Source organism: Haliotis cracherodii, unplaced genomic scaffold (assembly GCF_022045235.1).
Source record: "Haliotis cracherodii isolate W230 unplaced genomic scaffold, xgHalCrac1.p SCAF_2, whole genome shotgun sequence".
In the NCBI taxonomy this organism is placed as follows: domain Eukaryota; kingdom Metazoa; phylum Mollusca; class Gastropoda; order Lepetellida; family Haliotidae; genus Haliotis; species Haliotis cracherodii.
In genome coordinates this window covers 43983872-44001645 of record NW_027266275.1, presented here as the reverse complement: position 1 = coordinate 44001645, position 17774 = coordinate 43983872, and the positions used below count along the sequence as shown (strand labels likewise).

The 17774-nt window shown below is 39.1% G+C and overlaps 1 pseudogene; it reads left to right on the top strand.

The window, feature by feature from the left end:
• The first annotated feature begins 4627 nt into the window (after positions 1–4627).
• On the top strand, positions 4628–17502 carry LOC139467625 (uncharacterized; annotated as a pseudogene).
• Positions 17503–17774: the final 272 nt, after the last annotated feature.

Here is a 17774-nt window from a genome sequence, read left to right as displayed (position 1 = left end):
ACGGCTTGGACCCGGCATGGTACTATTCAAGTCCCGGACTATCGTGGGACGCATTGTTGAAGAAGACCGGTGTAGAACTAAAATTACTCACCGATTACGATATGCACTTGTTTAATGAGAAAGGATAAAGAGGTGGTATATCGATGGTAGCGAAAAGGTATTCTAAGGCTAATAATAAATTAGTGGAAGGATATGATCCGAGTAAACTCGACACACATATATTATATCTCGACGCCAACAATTTGTACAGATGGGCTATGTGTCAACCTTTACTCATGGGTGGTTTTGAGTGGGTCGATGTGAATGATATCGAAGTGAATGATATCCCCTCAGATTCCGATAAAGGGTACATACTAGAAGTTGACTTGGAATATCCAAATTCATTACATAAAGACCATGACAGTTATCCGCTAGCTCCTGAAAGATTATTGGTGAATAAAGATTGGATGTCGGAATATCAACACTCCTTGATGGATAATACTAGGTTAGCTAACGTAGAAAAACTTGTACCAAATTTGATGGATAAGACAAAATATATAGTTCACTACAGAAATCTCCAGTTATATCTATTAACAACGCGTGACGGTCCGTCGTTGTTTGATGTACAATTTGCACACTCATATATGCAAGGGGTCGGCGTATGGTTCTCAGTAGGAAGTGACAACTTGGAGACGATGGCTTGTGGTATATACAGTTATACTTTATACATGTTGATATATACATACAAAAGACACTATGTGCCTGGTCAGCACATAGTGGTAGTGGTTGTTGTCTAGGTGCCCCGGAGCACCCAGCCTAACCCTAGCTAGGCTAAGGGTAAGACCTGTCTTTTCTCCTTTTCTCCTCCCTGGACCAAGGCTTATATAGCCAATGTCACCTGACATTTAGTAAGTTATAAATATAAATGTAAACAGTAAATCATCAGTGACATACTTGCACATCCTGTTCAGGATGCCACACAGTCGATGTACACAAAACTGGGGATTAACAATTAGGATTAGCATCTTATACATAACAGCAATTGAGTGTTTCAAGGCATATAGATGTCATGGCTCCAGGGTAATGAGCCTTTGCAATTAAATGTTCTTCAGACAATGGGTGTTGTAAATCAGTCGCTATTACAACTTCCCTCCGTTACGTGAAGCTTGGACCCCAAGCTTACATGAGTCCAAATTGATATGTGTGAACTTTTTCACCAACGAAAACAACCATGCAAATGGGAACAAAATCAGTTACATTAAATCCTTATGCAACAAATATATCTATGCAATGACGGTATGAAAGTGATCATCTAGCCAATTTGAATTAGTGCCAGTTTGAAAACTAACCAAGTGATCTTTGTAATGTGCAATTTCACTACAAGGTAATTACTGCTTTGCACAGATTCAATAAATATATCATGGAGGTTCTTTGAATTCAGGAGTCTAGCTTGGCGGTGCGACTCAGTACCGAATAATGATAATGAGTAATGTCATAAAAAGTACAAATTAAACATCTCAGCAAATATTTCGCATTAAGAAATTTGAAACCAGGAGTCTAGCTTTACCGCGTGACTCAAACGGTACTTGTGGGTACTACTGCCCTTTTAAGTACAATGGGTGCTCTTCCCGTGTCTTTGACGGAGCTTGCCCAGATATTGTGGGTGCGATGCCCAAGAAAAAAATCCTTAATTCCGACATCAAAACTCTGAAATGCTGAATACTGCTGTGCTGTTAATTACTTAATACTGACATACAATAAACATATGTGTAGGGGTGGCTCACCCAAGAATATCCCTAATCTGAATTCAAAGTCCTAGACAATACATTCAATTTTGTACCAAACTGTGCACATTAATTACTTGTAACAAATGACAAATTTTGTCGTTTAGATTTTTGAAATTACGAGTCGAGCTTTAAGGTGTGACTCGATAACCCTACAGCTTAGGTTTGTCTGGGCCCTAACTGCAACTATATGTCTGGCGTGGCCTGGAGACATTTCAAAGATTCCCTACACAATAACTTCAAAGATCTAGCTTGACTAAAGATGTAATTTGGAGTATATTGCACATATACAAAACTGAATATTGTAAAGACACATTTTGGCATTTATATACTGGCTTTGATTAAACATACCTGGTTGCACTTTTCAACAGTCACACAATATATATCCTTGATTGAGTCCATGTAAGTAAACACAAATTAGTAAGTCCCAATGAGATATCTTGTACACAGTGTCCATCTTGTAGGTGCCCGTGAGGCGGTTTCTGTATTTATGCAGGGTCTGCATGAAGATGGCTGTGGTCGGGTCTCTGTGGGATAGGCGTGTATACTTCTTTTCTTAGGTCATGTGCAGGAACGACATCTTGAAGGGGAAGTCTTAGCAGTGTTGCTAAGATATTCGAGCAGGGAAGGTTTGGGATCGGAGAACTTGTTCTTGATTGGAGAGGTTCTTGTTCTTTCTTCAATCTTGTTAAAGGCCATTTCTTCGTTCTTGGTGATTGGCCTTCAGGAAGGTAGTATATCCTTTTAATAAGAGACTGTCACTTCCTACAGTTTTGTGAACCATATGCCATGCTGCAAAGAGGTACAGGAAAGGACAGACTAAGAAGTCTGTCATACCCGGATTCTCCACCAAATTAACAACGGGTGTCGGTCCGACGTTGTTTGATGTACAATTTGCACACTCATATATGCAAGGGGTCGGCGTATGGTTCTCAGTAGGAAGTGACAACTTGGAGATGATGGCTTGTGGTATATACAGTTATACTTTATACATGTTGATATATACATACAAAAGACACTATGTGCCTGGTCAGCACATAGTGGTAGTGGTTGTTGTCTAGGTGCCCCGGAGCACCCAGCCTAACCCTAGCTAGGCTAAGGGTAAGACCTTTCTTTTCTCCTTTTCTCCTCCCTGGACCAAGGCTTATATAGCCAAGGTCACCTGACATTTAGTAAGTAATAAATATAAATGTAAACAGTAAATCATCAGTGGCATACTTGCACATTCTGTTCAGGATGCCACACAGTCGATGTACACAAAACTGGGGATTAACAATTAGGATTAGCATCTTATACATAACAGCAATTGAGTGTTTCAAGGCATATAGATGTCATGGCTCCAGGGTAATGAGCCTTTGCAATTAAATGTTCTTCAGACAATGGGTGTTGTAAATCAGTCGCTATGACAACCCATAAAAGCACTTGATGTAGATCTAATTATTATAAGATAACTTAGTATAAATGTTATACCATGATATTATCGTTAGGTATGAAACTAAAGAAAATACACAGAGTTCTAAAGTTTGATCAAAGACCTTGGATGGAACCCTATATAAGACTGAACACAGATTTAAGAAAGATAGCTACCAGCGATTTCGAAAAGAATCTATATAAGCTCATGAATAACTCAGTATTTGGTAAAACTATGGAGAATCTAAGGAAGCATATTGATGTTAAATTGGTCTGATCTAATGAGGAAGAAAGACTCAGGAAACTTATAGCCAGTCTGGCTTTTAACAGAAGCAAGATATTTGATAACGACTTAGCTGCACTACATAGGCAGAAGAGTAATATAAAATTCAACAGACCGGTGTACGTCAGTATGAGTATTCTTGACTTGTCAAAACACTTAGTGTATGACTTTTATTACAACGAACTTAAGAAGCAATACGGTGATAGATGCGAGGTGTTATATACCGACACAGATTCTTTGTTGATGGAAATACAAACCGAGGATGTGTATAAAGATATGGCAGAAAAAATAGATACATGTATGTACGACACGGGCTATTACCCAAAAGATAATCCACTGCACAGCATGGTAAATAAAAAGGTGTTAGGTAAGATGAAGGATGAATGTGCTGGGACCCCTATTGCTGAGTATGTCGGATTAAGACCTAAGATGTATTCTATAAAGAAGTCAGATAATGGAGAGATAAGAAAACCTAAGGGTGTTATGAAGTATGTGGTAAAAAAACATATCAAACACGAACAGTATAAAGAAGCATTATTCAATGGTAGAATATTCAAATGCGCGATGAACTCTTAAGAAGTTACAATCATAGGATATATGGATTAAGAATGAACAAGACATCATTATCCCCCTTAGATACAAAGAGATGGATTGATAATGATGGTGTAACTACCTATGCTTATGGTTATGGTAGTAATACTGTATTGTTGGGAACTATGAGCAACTCTTCTCGTAAAAATGCCCTGCCCGGTCCATCTTTAAGATAATAAAGAATAGGCTCTCCTTCTTTCATAACCAATCGACTAATGTTATATCTTAAGAGACCAAATCTGATCGGTTGCGTGACGTAGGCCTCCTTCAAGTTCACCGGGCTGGTATAAATATCTTACGCTCACTCTATCCGGAAGATTTTTTTCTTTGCCTCTCCTTGGTACTGAAGATTCGGAAGTCACAGATGTCATTTTAATCGCATTGGATGGTTCGTCCTGATTTATCTTGTTACTTCATTATTCAGCGCTGATACAACAGCTGATAATCGTGTCACCCATTCGGTTGATCTCAATTGTTCCGATTTCATTTCAATCCCATACTGATAGCCAAACAAACGTTCCGCTTATGTCCGGTTAAATCTTTCAACGATAGCTTGACTACGGTGGGCCACTTTTTCACCATGCCTGATTTCGACAGCGTGCTATGGCAGTCAAGGCCCTCAGCGTTCCCAGGGGAGGTTTATCCTTGTACGCTTTTCCGCCTCCGGCTCTCCTTCCCAGGGTTCTTCAAATGTTCCAGGCACCTCGACCACTGTTTTTGGTCATGCCATGGTAGCCGGTGAGGTACTGGTTTGTTGTCCTCCGAGCTCTTGCCAGCGGCAACCCCCTTGACCTTCTGGTGTGGCTCTAGCATCTATAATAAAGAAAGAGGGAAGGTCTAGTTTCTTTTCTACTGATCGGGATGACCGTCCAAAGGGGTTAGACAGAAGTGTTTGTGCATTGGCTAATTCCTTTGCTCAGAGCCACATCAATCTTGAGAAGTTTGATGGTAGCGACTATGCTTGGTTGAGAAGTATGAAAAATTCACATCCCTGAATAATTATTCAGAGGAAGGGAAGAAAGAGGCCTTTAGTCTTTGGTTAGTGGGAAAGGCATTTAAATGGTTTGAGGCAATGGATTTTGAGACATATTCTTGGGAAGAGGTGAAATCTGCTTTCCTAGATAGGTACAAGCAAAATTCTGTTACGATTTATGATAGTTTGGATAAGTTATATCTTAGAAAACAGAAGGATTGTGAGAACTTTGAGGACTTCCTGCAAGACCTCGAGCATGAGGCAAGGAGCCTTGAATGTTTAGATGACAATTTTGTTAAGGACGCTGTGATCAGGAACTCTAGGCCTCAAATAAAACAATTCATCTTGACTAGGCCACATGAGACCAAGGATCAAGTCCTAGAAAGTGCAAGAATAGCAGATGCTGCATTTGGACTGGCCACATCAGAGAATGACAGACTTGTGTCTGTTATAGAGGAGCTAGTTGGACAAGTATCCTTATTGACCAGTGCGGATAATACTCAAACAAGAAGGAACATTTCATACGAGCATCAGGATGACTCTATGTACAGAAAGCAGTTCATTAAAACTGCGACTGAGTGTACTGATGACCAACACCCAGTGAAGAACGGGGCACAAACATTCCATCAATATCACAGAAGTGGTTGTGCATCAACACATGTTGATATCAGGGACATGAGTGACAATGATGTGTATTCTCATCTATTGGAAGTGAGATTAGATTTCCTATAACAAAATGAGGTGCAAGGTCGGTGCAGATGGGAAACTGTTAGATGTGTTTGGCATATCTACAATTCCTCTTACAGTTGGTCAGCTATGTGTTGTACAGGACTTTCAGGTCTTTTACATTTATCAATTGATGTGTTGTTAGGATTAGATTTCTTGAGAAGCCAGAAGGCTAACATTGATATTAGCCATAATAGGTTGACTTTGTGGGATGGACTTACAGAGACAAAGTTTATTGCCTATTCAGATAATTCCAACTTTGTTACATGTATATGTGATGTGGTACCACCACCACACGCCGAAACTTTGTTGCCTGTGTACGTTAATGTCCCAGATATGAAGTTAGGTGTTGTCCAGCCAATTGAGTCTATTGCAGAATGGTTACATGTGTGAGGTTCTAAACATCTCACTTCACCTGTCAGTCAAATAGCATTGTTTAGATCGATGAACCCTACCAGCTCAGCGATTATATTACCTGCGAGAGTAGCGATAGGTGTGATTGAAGAAGTTGATAGTGCCAACGTGTATGGAGAGTTAGGATGTTAACATGCCTACGCAGATATGAAATGATGAAAATCGTAGAGGTAACATGCCTACGCAGATATAAAATGATGGTAAGACGTAGAGGTAACATGCCTACGCAGATATGAAATGATGGTAAGCCGCAGAGGTAACATGTCTACGCAGATATGAAATGATGAAAAGTCGTAGCGGTAACATGCCTACGCAGATATAAAATGATGGTAAGCCGAAGAGGTAACATGCCTACGCAGATATGAAATGATGAAAAGTTGTAGAGGTAACATGCCTACGCAGATATGAAATGATGAAAAGGACGTAGAGGTAACATGCCTATGCAGATATGAAAGGACGAAATGTCGTAGAGGTAACATGCCTACGCAGACATGAAATGATGGTAAGTCGTAGAGGTAACATGCCTATGCAGATATGAAATGATGAAAGGACGTAGAGGTAACATGCCTACGCAGATATGAAATGATGAATCGTTGAAGTAACATGCCTACGCAGATATGAAATGATGAAAAGTTGTAGAGGTAACATGCCTACGCAGATATGAAATGATGAAAATCGTAGAGGTAACATGCCTACGCAGATATAAAATGATGGTAAGCCGTAGAGGTAACATGCCTACGCAGATATGAAATGATGGTAAGCCGCAGAGGTAACATGTCTACGCAGATATGAAATGATGAAAAGTCGTAGCGGTAACATGCCTATGCAGATATAAAATGATGGTAAGCCGAAGAGGTAACATGCCTACGCAGATATGAAATGATGAAAAGTTGTAGAGGTAACATGCCTACGCAGATATGAAATGATGAAAAGGACGTAGAGGTAACATGCCTATGCAGATATGAAAGGACGAAATGTCGTAGAGGTAACATGCCTACGCAGATATGAAATGATGGTAAGTCGTAGAGGTAACATGCCTATGCAGATATGAAATGATGAAAGGACGTAGAGGTAACATGCCTACGCAGATATGAAATGATGAATCGTTGAGGTAACATGCCTACGCAGATATGAAATGATGAAAAGTTGTAGAGGTAACATGCCTACGCAGATATGAAATGATGAAAATCGTAGAGGTAACATGCCTACGCAGATATAAAATGATGGTAAGCCGTAGAGGTAACATGCCTACGCAGATATGAAATGATGGTAAGCCGCAGAGGTAACATGCCTACGCAGATATGAAATGATGAAAAGTCGTAGAGGTAACATGCCTACACAGATATGAAATGATGAAAAGTTGTAGAGGTAACATGCCTACGCAGATATGAAATGATGGTAAGTCGTAGAGGTAACATGCCTATGCAGATATGAAATGATGAAAAGGACGTAGAGGTAACATGCCTATGCAGATATGAAATGATGAATCGTTGAGGTAACATGCCTAAGCAGATATGAAATGATGAAAAGTCGTAGAGGTAACATACCTACGCATATATGAAATGATGGTAGGCCGCAGAGGTAACATGCCTACGCAGATATGAAATGATGAAAAGTCGTAGAGGTAACATGCCTACGCAGATATGAAATGATGAAAAGGACGTAGAGGTAACATGCCTATGCAGATATGAAATGATGGTAAGCCGTAGAGGTAACATGCCTACGCATATATGAAATGATGAAAAGTCGTAGAGGTAACATGCCTACGCAGATATGAAATGATGAAAAGTTGTAGAGGTAACATGCCTACGCAGATATGAAATGATGAAAAGTCGTAGAGGTAACATGCCTACACAGATATGAAATGATGGTAAGCCGTAGAGGTAACATGCCTACGCAGATATGAAATGATGAAAAGTAGTATAGGTAACATGCCTACCCAGATATGAAATGATGAAAAGTTGTAGAGGTAACATGCCTACGCAGATATGAAATGATGAGAAGGATGTAGAGGTAACATACCTACGCAGATATGAAATGATGAAAAGTCGTAGCGGTAACATGCCTACGCAGATATAAAATGATGGTAAGCCGAAGAGGTAACATGCCTACGCAGATATGAAATGATGAAAAGTCGTAGAGGTAACATGGCTACGCAGATATGAAATGAAGAAAAGGACGTAGAGGTAACATGCCTATGCAGATATGAAAGGACGAAATGTCGTAGAGGTAACATGCCTACGCAGATATGAAATGATGGTAAGTCGTAGAGGTAACATGCCTATGCAGATATGAAATGATGAAAGGGCGTAGAGGTAACATGCCTATGCAGATATGAAATGATGAATCGTTGAGGTAACATGCCTACGCAGATATGAAATGATGAAAAGTTTTAGAGGTAACATGCCTACGCAGATATGAAATGATGGTAAGCCGTAGAGGTAACATGCCTATGCAGATATAAAATGATGGTAAGCCGTAGAGGTAACATGCCTATGCAGATATAAAATGATGGTAAGCCGCAGAGTTAACATGTCTACGCAGATATGAAATGATGAAAAGGACGTAGAGGTAACATGCCTACGCAGATATGAAATGATGGTAAGTCGTAGAGGTAACATGCCTATGCAGATATGAAATGATGAAAAGGACGTAGAGGTAACATGCCTATGCAGATATGAAATGATGAATCGTTGAGGTAACATGCCTACGCAGATATGAAATGATGAAAAGTCGTAGAGGTAACATACCTACGCAGATATGAAATGATGGTAAGCCGCAGAGGTAACATGCCTACGCAGATATGAAATGATGAAAAGTCGTAGAGGTAACATGCCTACGCAGATATGAAATGATGGTAAGCCGCAGAGGTAACATGCCTACACAGATATGAAATGATGAAAAGGACGTAGAGGTAACATGCCTACGCAGATATAAAATGATGGTAAGTCGTAGAGGTAACATGCCTATGCAGATATGAAATGATGAAAAGGACGTAGAGGTAACATGCCTATGCAGATATGAAATGATGAATCGTTGAGGTAACATGCCTACGCAGATATGAAATGATAAAAAGTCGTAGAGGTAACATACCTACGCAGATATGAAATGATGGTAAGCCGAAGAGGTAACATGCCTACGCAGATATGAAATGATGAAAAGTCGTAGAGGTAACATGCCTACGCAGATATGAAATGATGAAAATTTGTAGAGGTAACATGCCTACGCAGATATGAAATGATGGTAAGCCGTAGAGGTAACATGCCTATGCAGATATGAAATGATGGTAAGCCGTAGAGGTAACATGCCTACGCAGATATGAAATGATGAAAGGTCGTAGAGGTAACATGCCTACGCAGATATGAAATGATGAAAAGGACCTAGAGGTAACATGCCTACGCAGATATGAAATGATGAAAAGTCGTAGAGGTAACATGCCTACATAGATATGAAATGATGGTAAGCCGTAGAGGTAACATGCCTACGCAGATATGAAATGATGAAAAGTAGTATCGGTAACATGCCTACGCAGATATGAAATGATGAAAAGTTGTAGAGGTAACATGCCTACGCAGATATGAAATGATAAGAAGGACGTAGAGGTAACATACCTACGCAGATATGAATGATGAAAAGTCGTAGAGGTAACATGCCTACGCAGATATAAAATGATGGTAAGCCGAAGAGGTAACATGCCTACGCAGATATGAAATGATGAAAAGTCGTAGAGGTAACATGCCTATGCAGATATGAAAGGACGAAATGTCGTAGAGGTAACATGCCTACGCAGATATGAAATGATGGTAAGTCGTAGAGGTAACATGCCTATGCAGATATGAAATGATGAAAGGGCGTAGAGGTAACATGCCTACGCAGATATGAAATGATGAATCGTTGAGGTAACATGCCTACGCAGATATGAAATGATGAAAAGTTGTAGAGGTAACATGCCTACGCAGATATGAAATGATGGTAAGCCGTAGAGGTAACATGCCTACGCAGATATAAAATGATGGTAAGCCGCAGAGGTAACATGCCTACGCAGATATGAAATGATGAAAAGGACGTAGAGGTAACATGCCTACGCAGATATGAAATGATGGTAAGTCGTAGAGGTAACATGCCTATGCAGATATGAAATGATGAAAAGGACGTAGAGGTAACATGCCTATGCAGATATGAAATGATGAATCGTTGAGGTAACATGCCTACGCAGATATGAAATGATAAAAAGTCGTAGAGGTAACATACCTACGCAGATATGAAATGATGGTAAGCCGCAGATGTAACATACCTATGCAGATATGAAATGATGGTAAGCCGCAGAGGTAACATGCCTATGCAGGTATGAAATGATGAAAAGTCGTAGAGGTAACATGCTTTCGCAGATATGAAATGATGAAAAGTCGTAGAGGTAACATGCCTACGCAGATATGAAATGATGAAAAGTCGTAGAGGTAACATGCCTATGCAGATATGAAATGATGAAAAGTCGTAGAGGTAACATGCCTACGCAGATATGAAATGATGAAAAGTCATGGAGGTAACATGCCTACGCAGATATGAAATGATGAAAAGGACATAGAGGTAACATGCTTACACCGATATGAAATGATGGTAAGCCGTAGAGGTAACATGCCTACGCAGATATGAAATAATGAAAAGGACTTAGAGGTAACATGCCTATGTAGATATAAAATGATGAAAAGTCGTAGAGGTAACATGCCTACGCTGTCATGAGATGTTGATAAGCCGTAGAGGTAACATGCCCATGCTGTAATAATGTCGAGAAGGTCGTAGTGGGAACATGCCTACGTGTATTTGAGAGTGATAAAACACATAGAAGACCGGATGCCTATGTTGTTTGAAAAGCTTGAGAGATCAAGCCTTGAGATGCCTGACAGTCTCTAGTGGTGAGGTAGATATGTCTCTACCTCAGGTTGCTGAGTATATTGAGGACAGTTGAAAAACTAATGATGAATTCACTCGGGACGAAGGACAGAGGGTCGATTTGTCTCGTAGCCAGGGTGAAGACCTATAAATCGGTCATGGGATGTAGATGATTGGCCAATCATATTTGCTCAGAAGAGTTTTGCCCGGTCAGAAGGCTGTTGTATACCTCCTTTGGAGGAGAGGGAATGTTTGAAGAGAGTACAGACGGAATATTAAAGAGTTTTTTGTTTTTTTCATGAGTTAAGATGCTGACACAGGCACAACAATAGGAGTGAAAAGGGACATATTGTTATATATTACTGGGATTGAAGTTGTAAGAAATCAGAAGAAGAAATCTGACCCACCATTACAGCATATTATTGACACATGAACTGGAACTGTATGAACAGAAGCGCTGTGTTCTGCGGTTAACTTAATGTTGGTAGACATTATTTATGGGAGAGTAATATGTTGTATGGTACATTGGTGACGATCAATTGGGATTGTTGTTTATTGTTTTTCACTTAGGGAAGATATGGCTTCATAGGGATAACAGAGTAGGAACTGAGATCAGATTTAAAATCTGAGAGATTACTTGGATATTTACGTTCTAAAGGACCCTTGGGCTTCACACTTAAGGTGATGATGACATTACTGATGATGTGTACCATTGACGACATGCATTCCGGATATCTATCTCTGGGGTAATACCTTCAGATATATGGGACGACTTAACGTAGGAACAGACATGGTATCATACGTTCACTACTGAATTGCCCAGATCTCTAACTATCCGATTCTGCTTAGAGATATGTATGGGAATATTAGTCTTTAGGCAAATCGCTTGTCCTGTGATGAGAATATGAGGGCTATTGTAAGGATCACAATAAATGACAATTCATCCTAGATCAAAAGTACCATTCACATTTCCATCTCCATTCTCATTCTCATCTCATCATCATCAATTATCAATAAATACCCTCTTTTGAATTGGAAGATTGACTGCAAAGGAAAAGTAAACAATCATAAGTTTGCAGTTCAATATGTAAACAAAACAATAACAATGTATGACAATTAGTAAAACAACAAAAGTTGACAAAAGACATTAAATTGTGCCAAAATAATTGCAAGAGCATTTGCACAGAAAGAATGTATAATATAAAGTTATATGATGTAATTTAAATTGAAAATACTTGAAGAAAATACAACTTCAAATTTAAAAGAATGTAAACATTAGTGATTGAAACTGAACACATTATCATTACTGCAGAAAAGTTACAAATACAACAATTTGGGAAATAAAATTGCTGCTGAAATATATTGACAATGGCATAGAAATACAAAAGCATGACAACATACCATTTTGATAGACCCATATTCTTTTCTAACTTTTACTTCTTTCTTTTTTATTACTGACAACATAGGTCCTCAGTCTCTCCTTGCAGAAACTAAAACGTATGCATGGCATGAAACCTAAACAGAGTAACCTTCCTTGGCTAAACTTATTATTTTTTACATGTTAATTTGGAATGAAAATTAAAGAAAAATTTTAAACTTGAATAATTTGGAAAAATAAATAGAAATTATTTTAGAGATGTTATTAAAAGCTACAGACTGTATATTGAATTTTACTTATCGCATACATGACGACACTTTCAAAAGGAGTTATTTTGATCAAAAACATTATTCTTCAAGGTCAAATTGTTGGTTCTCAGACTCGCTCCAAGAGAGCATTGCTACCTTTTATTGGTGAATTCTCACACAATTTATTCGGTACCGCCCATGACAGTGACATGAACATAATACGACAACATATCAATATCTTATCAAAAAGAATGAGAGCTGAAGAAGCAGCTTTAATGTGTCACAAGATTACCTGGGTTCGTACATGTCTAAGGCTAATGACAGGATGGACGGTTTGAAGCAAGGTATAATTGCGAATCATAATGAATTGACTGAACTGATAAAGGTAGAGGATGGTAAGATATGATTGTTTCAGGCCATGTATGCACATTGGATACAACTTGTTGCAAAGGAGTTACGTTTTGCTACTATGGTTGAAAGAAAGATTAATCGGTTGAGCACAGGATTATATAAGTTATTACAAAATGTACTATCACCCGGGTTGATACCTTTCCGACATTTAAGGCGGGCTCTATCAAAAATAAGGAGAACATTAAAGGATAAATTCCAAATTTCCATCTGGTTCATAAGGATTTGCCATACTATTACACAGCCACCAAGGTACATTACTTGAGACAGGGCAGTATTGTTTATGTCACCATGATGTTATCAGTAACATCCAAGAATAGGGAAACACAACTTTATAAAGTTAAGTTATTCACAATTCCTCTAAATCACACTTCTGGTGATGCCACAGTGGTTGGGGAGACAATACCATATATTGCCATTTCTACAGTTGACGAGACCTTTTTGGAATTCACAAGTGATCAATATGAACATTGCACTCCAAATCATATGTTAATGAAATTTCACAATCTACCAGCTCAAAGATCATTTCAAAATCCTTCATGCAATTTGGAACTGTTCCTTAATGATATTGACTTGGTTCATGAAGTTTGTGAAATTTGACTTGGTCCAAATGGTGCAGATCATTTCATGTTTGAACTAAATTCTGGTGACCTGTTGTTATCCAGAATTTCCAAAATTGTCTACTCTTGTGCAGATAAGACCAGGATGATGAAAGGCTGTAGTTTGTGCGTTATACCATTGTTGTGCAACTGTAGAGTGGATGGAGATGGAATGACAATACCACCTAGACTGACAGGATGTCATGAAGCAACCACAAAAACTAATTTCAAATATCCTCTGAATGTAGGGCTACTGAGACACTATTTTTCAGCAGATGATCCCAGAGCAGAAGTGGAAAATTTCCTAACGGATGAACCTGCTAGATGTGATATTCCAGCATTTCAAGTGGCTAACCATACCTTTTTAAAAATAATGGGTGATGATAAACAGATGAGCATTAGTCTTCGTAGAGCTGTAAAACTCGCAAAATAAAACAAGATAATCTACACTGACCCAACCGATCATGTTTGTATGAATAACTGGAGATAGGAGAGACTAAATGGCTATCAGGAAGCTCATATATGACTAAGGGATGCTTCTTTCGGACTGATGCTTCTTGGGACTCATATTTTTAACTATCTACATGGGTATTGTGTCAAGAAGGTTAAGAGTGCTAATTTTTACTAATAATAACCTAGCAAATATCAAAGCAATGTTTGATATTAATATTCTGTTCTATGCAGGAGTTTTGGTTATCTTTGCCACAGCAGTGCACATTATCCAGAAGAGAATGAGAAATTCTAAGACCTATTTGGAAATAGAACTGGCAGCTAGAACTAAATGTACTCACGTTACCTTGGCCACGATTCCCATTAGTCCATTATATCTTAGAAGTTTAGGAACAAACATGTTTTTCACAATCGATCTCTATTACAAGACGATTGGTAAAATTTGACATGATTCTGTCATGAGGATCTAACAGGCCGAGTTTGATAAATACAATCACTAATGATGAATAAGGATTACATAGCAAGTGTTTCTCTGATACATGGGAACGTACAATATGCCATAGTTGTTCATGAATCAGGTAGACCTTCTGTTCCACTACCTTGCAACAACTGCTGTTAGGGATGTAAAGTTAATTTATACATCGGTTCCGGAGAAACCAGAGAACATTGAAATGTCGCAATTTTAGGAATTTAAGTGATCTCAGACATACTAGTATCCTGTTGTATTAATGTTGATGTTATATTGTATTCAAAATGTTATTTTTACGGTATGTTTTATGCTGATTATACTTACCTGTATGCATGAATATATTGTATACAGATGTGTGTACTTACAATTTGTAACAAATTGTATTGAATTTCATTAGAGAACATAGATCTGTTATATGTTACAGGTATGTTGAATAAGGTGCATTGCATTGCATTGCAGGTTTTTTAATTGATTGATTGGAAATGTATACTGTATTGGTAGATGCAGACGTCATATACAAAAACATTTGTGAGCAGTTTTACCGATAGAAATATGTATGTTGTTGCATGTTTGATGACTTCAATACTTGTTGATGGACTGCATAGAAGATAACTGTCAAATGAAACATTCGGTAACATTCAACATAAATGCATGTCCAGAAATTTAACACAAAGTCGATGTTGTGTTGATATGAAAAAAAAAATAGTAATCTGTTGTATACAGTTTTAAATTGATGACAAGTTGTTAGTTGGTGTTGAAAAATTATTGTGATTATTTTATTAGCCTGAAGAAAAATGCTCATATGTCTATACATATCAAAATGTTAAGAAAATGTTTTTATTAACAATCTGCATCTACCGAAAAACGAAAAAATATTCAAAGAAAGAATTGTTTGATTATGCCTTTACAGCCTTGACATATAGGTACAACCCTAGACAGATCCTATCTGAGACATTACCTGTAAAATGTCATTGTTTTTTCTGGTCCTCCGATGCATAGACACAAAAGTTGTTTCATATTGATATCATAATATTGTACTACTAAAAAGTTATATGTATGTATATATGTATTTGCCATAAGAATTTGTTGGTCAATTGCATGGGACATGCTCTACAACAGGAAGGGCATGTATAACCAGGGTATTTTGGGAAAAAGTGTTTTTAATATTAATCTAAAATGAGGATTATGAATTCCATCAGGCTTTAGGTTAAAATACGAAATAGACATGTGAGAGGTGACTGTACTGGCTGAGGCTTCGACCAAGAGGTCAAAAGGTTATCGATTCTATTGCTCTTAGGAACAATTTTTCATTAGTAAAAGGAAATAGCAGGATCTGGTCTTTCAAGTACAAGAGAGCAAATGAAAAGATGGTATAGATAATCAATGTTGAAGTGACCAAATATTGTATGAATTATTGCTTGATTGGAATCTGATTAAGGGTCTCTTGGTAAATTGGTAAATACCATTTTTGACATAGTATCTGGCTTTCATCCTAGGTTCATGAACTATGTTCGATTGACTGATGAATTAAGAAAGTTAGCCGAGTTATTTTAGACAAGAGGAGTTTGATAGCACAAACTGAATCTGCCATTTGGAGATTGGAAACTAGCTACTGTTGAAATGAGTGTATGAGTCATTTCGGTATGACTTGAAACATTATTTCGGTGTGTGTGGGGGGGGGGGGGGGGGGGGGAGAGAAAATTATCATCGAGAGTATTTTATGAGTTTCCCGGGAGTGGTGCAGGAATTCGGAAACTCACAGCTGAACAGAGAGGTTCTCGCCTATGATGTACGCTTCTATCCTACAGTACATACAGTACTTGTAGGCCCTGCAACAGACCCTGACGCCCATCAGCATCAGCCATGTCCCCTGTGCTATACAGACGCCCTTACAAGCGCTGCCCACTGCGCCTATACCAGAGTCTATTCAAGCGCCTATACAGATGGCGTCCATCCACCAGACAGCATCTCTGAATGCAACTTTCCTTGCGTCTCTCCGAAGTGCGCCTCTACAGACTCTCTACAACCGATAGTGGATCGGTTGCCTCCCAATATTCTCTGTGGACACTCCAGCAGGTGGGAGAATGGGACGATTCTGGAAAAATTGGTTGATCCTCTACATCACCAACATCATCAGGCAGGGGTACAAGTTGACACTTATAGACATCCCGCCTGTCTAATTGTCCCCCATAGTGGACTTTACCCCCCTAATCAACAGCAGCTCCTACACCAAAACATCACATTGATGCTGGCCAAAGAGGCTGTAAAGGTTGTACATGCCCACTCACCCATCTTTCTTGTCCCCCAAAACGACTCCGACAAATACAGGATGATTCACGACCTTGCCTCATTCAACAGATGCTACCTGTGGTGTGCACCTTACTTCAAGATGACCACGCTCAGGCTCCTGCAGTCCAGGATCCAGACACACTATGTGCTCATCAGCCTGGAATTCGAGAACGCTTTTCTACATGTCACCATTCATCCTGACGACTGGAATGGAAGATCAACCTCAGGAAGTCAGAGTTGACACCCTCATTCCGCCGTCAGTTCATTGGCGGTTATTTTCTGACTGACCTTAGCCTCCTCTCTGTACCCAGGGACTGGTGGGTGCGTATACAACTACATTTGGTCCCGACTCTCCAACAGCCATGCACGCTGTGTTAGTGGCAAATCCTCCTGGGCCTCCTTACCTCAGTACAGGACTTGACCTACAGAGGAAGGCTCCAAATGCACCCAGTCCAGATGTTCCTGGCTCCCTGAAGTCAGCCACAACACCATCGCCCTCTGGCTTCGAGCCATCATCCTCCAGGACTACGAGGCAGTGGGATTGGACCCTCCAAGCTTCAAAAACCCGCATGAGATCCTCCCAACGAGGCTCTCCGATGTTCCGGTCTTAGCAAGTAATGTGAGGATCCATGGCGTCACTTCCTCTGGTCAAGTGGGAGCTGTGTGATAGGGTGGCCTCTCAGCTAGTTGAAACAACTTCTTCAAGCAAGATCTTCACACAGCTCTTTCTCTCTGTCAAGAACACGCAGTAAATGCATTAAGGAGTAATGCAGGATAAGTATACAAATATAAAAAATATCTAGGAGTTGTACTAGCCTGCATGATTTAATTCAATTATGATGCAAAAAATGAACCATTTGAACTGTTCAAGTTTTATTTACAA